Consider the following 5,626-nt stretch of genomic DNA (forward strand, 5'->3'; position numbering starts at 1 on the left):
GAGATTGAATGAGATGCAGCCCAAATGCGGTGAAGTGACATAAGGAGGCACTTATGTCATTGAGAGCTATAGGCAAATCCTCCAAGATGGCGCTACTTGAGTCAGAATGAGATACCAGAAGACTGCAGGTATGGTCATCCCTTTGCCTATTCATTCTGCTACTGTTCAGAGTTTTTATACTGTATTGGCAAACCTAGAAAAGAAAACAGGGACAAAATAGTCTTCTGTAAGCTATTCTTCCATAGTGTCCCCATGAAAAGTTCTCTGGATGGCTGAGTTGGAAGGATCCATTCTGACAAATGGAGAGTGAAAAGGTTCATTGGATATCAACTATTTAAATATTTGATGGCTAATAAATTAAATGTTAATTGACTATGACAATGGATCTTCTCCCACGACAGCACACAATTAACATTTAACTTGTTATAAAATATTTACAATTATGAAATATCCAAGGGCAACAAAAAAGGTCTCCCCCACCAAATTGTCTCAGGACGACGTGTCGAGGGAATGAAAGGTCAGGCTAGTGTTCCAAACTCCTTAAACATGAACCAGCTACATTTTGAAAGACATTGGGGAGAACTGTGTGGCTTTCGTGGGATGCCAACAAGTTGCCTGTTCCAGTCCAACTCAGATGGGCAGGGACCAAAAGCTGTTGCCATCTGATGGCTGCTGGGCATCCTGTGTGAAATGGGTTGGGATTTCAGTCCAGTTCTCAGAGAAGAGGTGCCCATGCCACCAAATCCACCTTTGCATTTAGCATCAGTTAGCCCCTGTTGGTTGTTTGTCTCCAGGAGGCCAAGGATTGAATGGAATGCCTATGGGGGAGTTCAGTCTCCTTTCAGGAGAAGTTGGAAGCATATTACTACTAGCATTTAATCCTGCTTGCAACCTTACTTTGTTAGGTGCTGCTTCCATGTGCAGTGAGTGCAACAACTTTGCTATGTGCCACCATGCATAAAATTGCAACATCATCAAGCCTTAGCCAGATTCACTTTTGGTCAGCCTTGAGTTGTCAGTGTAGTCCTTTTCACCAGCATACAACAGACCAAAAAAAAGCACAAACCTGATCACTTTCCCAAATATCTTTTGCTGCAGAGCTTTTCTGGACTTCACTGGGAGCTTGAAGAATGCTCAGAGGTCCTGGGGAAAAAAAGGTATATAGATATATAGCCAGGCAACTCATTTCAGTACCTCAGCATGGATTCAGGTGTCTAACTGGAGGCACTCACATTTGAAAGTTCTAGCATTTGTTTTTTGCTAGCTACATCACTGGGCATTGGAGGTAAAGCTTGGGCAAAAGGAAGTCTTGTTAAAGAGTCAACACATGAGCCCCTTCAATTAAGGTGCGAGAACTCACCACACATCTAATGAGACCACCAAAGACTCTTCCAGGAAGATCTGACTTGATATTCCGGATATTTCCAAACTAAAAAACCCTAAACAAAAAAAAAAACAAAACAAAATCCAAGTGGTGGGAATAGAGAGGAATCCTTCAATCTATCAGTACTTCGCTATAGAATCATAGAAATGTAGGACTGGAAGGGACCTTGATAGGTCATCTAGTCTAGTTCCCCGCACTGAGAGAGGACTAAATATTATCTAGACTAGGGGTTCTCAACCTTTTCCCCCTGAGCAACCCCCCTGCCCCAAGCATGCTATAGAAACTCCACCACCCACCTGAGCCACAACTGCTTTTCTGCATATCCAGTAGATAAAAAGCCAGGGCTGGCATTAGGGGGTAGCAAGCAGAGCCATTGCCTGGGGCCCCACGCCACAGGGGGTCCCATGAAGCTAAGTTACTTGGGCTTTAGCATGAGCCCCAGGTGACAGGACTCAGGCTTCAGCTTTCTGCTCTGGGATCCAGTGGATCTAACACCAGCCCTGCTCTCAGCTTGATTTTGGCAGACCCCTGAAACCTGCTTGCAGCCCTTCCAGGGGTCCCTGAACCGCTGGTTGAGACCCACTGGTCTAGACTATCCCTGACAGATGTGTCAGGGTAAAAAATGAGAGGGCTCAAATCCAATTTTTTTAAAAAAATCCTTTGCAGGTCACCTTTAAAGACAAAGTGGTCCCAAACCAAAACATGAGTGTTAACCCCCCAGCTTTAGGGAATTTCATATCCCCAGTTGCACTCTGTGTGACCTTGTCCTATCTTGACTCTAAACATTTTAAAGCTCCTTATTTAAGGGTGATTAGGGCACTTTTGGATTTCTAGCTTTCTTAAGCCTTAGTCGTGTTGATTTTATTCTTTCTAAAGCTCTGTTAATAAGAACGGCCATACTGGGCCAGACCAATGGTCCCTCTAGCCCAGTATCTGGTCTTCCAACAGTGGCCAATGCCAGATGCTTCAGAGGGAATGAACAGAATAGGGCAAGTATCAAGGGATCCATCCTGCCCTCCACTCCCAGCTAGGGGCTTAAGACACCCAGAGCATGGGTTGCACTCCTGACCATCTTGGCTATCACAGGCAAAGTGTAGTGGGGGCATATGGAGTCAAGTGCTCTCCCAGATTTCTGCTTGGCCTGCTGGGGGAGGGAGGGAGAGGAGCTCTGTCCTTCTCCTGCTGTGCCTGCCCCCTGGCATGTTCAGCCCCCATTCCTGGTAGCCGAGCCTGCCCAGAGAGCTGAAGGGGGTGGAACCAGTCGCTTCTTGTGCTGGCCACTCCGGGTCACTGCTCTGTGCAGCACAGCAGCTGCCTAAGAGAGCCTGGCTGGGGAGGTGCCAGTGGTGGGGTGCCCCTGCCTGGGCCCAGCTGACAGGGACAGGAGCCATGTGAGCCAAAGTCACCTCCTTCCCCCACCCCAGCACATTTCTGGCTCGCTCAGCCCTCCACCCCCACCCCACCACTGGCAGCCTGCCTCCCCAGCCAGGCTCTCCCTCAGGCAGCTGCTGCACTGCACAGAGTCAGCGACCCAGAGTGGCCAGCTCCAGCTGGCGTGAGAAGCGTCTCCCTCCCGTTCCCCGCCCAGGCCCAGCTACCAGGGAGAGCAGCCGAACATGCCAGGTGAGAGGGAGGTGCGGAAGCAGCAGAACAGATCCCCTACCAGCAGCGGACTCTGGTGGGATGGGGAGAGCACGGTGGCTCCAGGCTTGGCACAGGGCAGGGTGGGGGTTGGTGGGCAGAAGAGACACATGAGGCAGCCATGTGTCCTCTCATTTAGATTGCGCCCCTCCATTATTAGGGGGCACAAGTCATCTATGTTGGCTAACAGCCATTGATGGACCTATCCTCCAGGAACATCTCATTCTTTTGAGCCCAGTTATACTTCTGGCCTCCAAAGATCCCCTGGCAATGAGTTCCATGGGTTGACTGCATTGTGTGAAGAAGTACCTCCTTTTATTTGTTTTAAACCTGCTGCCTATTAATTTCACTGGGTGACCCCATGGTTGTAGTGTTGCTATTTACCCCTTCAAACGCTTCCTATTCTCTTGCTCCACACCAGTCATGATTTTATAGCCCTCAATCATATCCCCCCCTAGTCTTCTCTTTTCCAACCTGAAGAGTCCCTTTTTTTTAATCTCTCCTCATATGGAAGCAGTTCCAGACCCTTAATTTTTGTTGCCCTTCTCTGTGCCTTTTCCAATTTGAATATACATATATTTGACATTGGGCAACGAGAACTGCATGTAGCATTCAAGGTGTGGGCGTACCATGGATTTATACAGTGGCATTCTGATATTTTCTGTCATTATCTAGCCCATTGCTAACACGGTTCACTTTTTGAACTGCCACGCCTATTGAGCAGCTGTTTTCAGAGGGCTATCTACAATGACTCCAAGATCCCCGAGTGGTCACAGCTAATTTAGACCCCACTATTTTATACGTATAGTTGGGATTATGTTTTCCAATGTGCATTACTTTGCATTTATCAGCACTGAATTTCATCTGCCACTTTGTTGCCCACCCAGCTCCCCACCTCTCTGATGAGAGCCATGCAGCCAGTGGATCCCCCAACCACTAGGTATTCCTGGAAGTGTGAAAGTACCATGGCATGGCAAGGTAAAACACAAAGACAATACTACAAATCCTGTCTACTGTAACTAGCATTTGCCCTGTGGGTTTGGGGTGAGGTAGGAGCAGAAGCTCTACGGCCATGGCAGAGGTCGGCCCAGGCAGAGGAGAAAGAGGCAGTATTCTCTAGAGCTACAGGAAACTTGTAGTATCACTCATTCTGGGGGCAGGGTAAGAGTAAGGGTTTACAGAGTGAAGGCAGTGGATAGAGAATCCTAGGTGCTGACTCCTTGGGTGCTCCAGGGCTGGAGCATCCATGGAAAAAAATTAGTGGGTGCTTAGCACACATTGGCAGCCATCTCTCCCCAATCCATCCCCTGCACCTCCTACCTGGCAGCAGCCCCACAGCTCAACTTCTTCCCCTCCCTCCCAGTGCCTCCCACCTAGCACAATCAGCTGTTCCGCAGCATGCAGGAGTCACTGGGGGGAGGAGCAGGGGCAGGGCACACTCAGGGGAGGAACTTGGCAGGAAGAGGCAAGATGGGGGTGGAGTGGGGGCAGGGCCTGGGGCTGAGCACCCCCAGGGAAAGGAGAAAGACAGCACTGGTGTATAGAATAGTCTCAGAGAAAAGTTAACTCACTTCTGGGGCACCACTTCATGGGCATAGTAGACTTTCCTCATCTAGCACCCCTTGCTGATAGCCCTGCAGTGGTCAGCCTCCATCTTGTGACTCAGTTCTCCAGCCAGGTTACATTCAGAGCTTGTTGAAAAGCCAACAAGAACAAATGCCAGATCCCTCCATCCAGTCTGCCACCTTCAGTTCTGGACCCAGTGGTCCATATACCCTCTTCTCAGGGCTTCTAGTAGGTCATATCCCCCTCTCAGAGGCTTTACACCACCTTCCCAGGGGCTGGTAGGGGAACCCAGGCTCACTCTCTACATAAGGTTCCACTCAAGGAACCATGGACAAGTAGTCATGGTTTATGCCACAAGACTTCTTGCTCCCTAGTCTTCTTCCTATGAATCCTGTCACCAAGCCTCTTCCATAGCCTCTCAAAATTCAGCCTCCTTTCAGGGGCAGGGCTCCTCACAGTACATCCCAAACCAGAAGTATAAATTTAAACTAGTTTCTGCTCTCCTCTGACTTGACCTTCCTTCTATGGTTCCTAAATGCCCTATAGGACACCTCCCATAGCTCTCTCCCTGGAAGTCAGGATTCTGCCCTTTTAATCAGGGTCCTCACCACTAGAGCCTGCTCCATGTCTCCCCTAGCCTCTTGCCAGACTTTTCTATTTAGGAGAAGATCTCAGGGCTAACTCTCCCCCTAGGGCATCCCTATCCCACCATAGTCTAGCCTCAGAGAGCAACTATAAAGTTTTTCCCTATTACCCTTTTCTGCTCAGACTTCCTCTCTTTATACTAACCACTCAGCTCCTCACCCAGAGGAGACTTATCCTTAATTGTGCCTGGCTCACCCTCCAGATGTAACCAGGTGCGTTAATTGGCCTCTCTCACTCCAGTTAACTCTTTCAGAGTCAGAATGGGGTGCACACCTCAACTTCGTTTTAGCGGTCATGTAGGATGGAACCCTGAGCCTCTCATGGCTCAGTGCAGCCCTAAAGATCTGTTGCAAGGGATCATTTGGAAGAGTGGCAGGTTCTTACCACAAG

The 5,626-nt window shown here is 49.0% G+C and overlaps 1 long non-coding RNA gene across 1 annotated transcript; it reads right to left on the minus strand.

The window, feature by feature from the left end:
- Positions 1 to 307: 307 nt before the first annotated feature.
- On the minus strand, positions 308 to 5,360 carry LOC122464175. Its single transcript, XR_006288104.1, has 2 exons — positions 4,597 to 5,360; positions 308 to 1,143 (listed from the first exon to the last, which is right to left on the minus strand). It is a non-coding gene; the product is annotated as an uncharacterized LOC122464175 (long non-coding RNA).
- Between the last annotated feature and the right edge of the window lie 266 nt (positions 5,361 to 5,626).

Source organism: Chelonia mydas, chromosome 1 (genome assembly GCF_015237465.2).
Source record: "Chelonia mydas isolate rCheMyd1 chromosome 1, rCheMyd1.pri.v2, whole genome shotgun sequence".
NCBI classification, from domain to species: Eukaryota; Metazoa; Chordata; order Testudines; family Cheloniidae; genus Chelonia; species Chelonia mydas.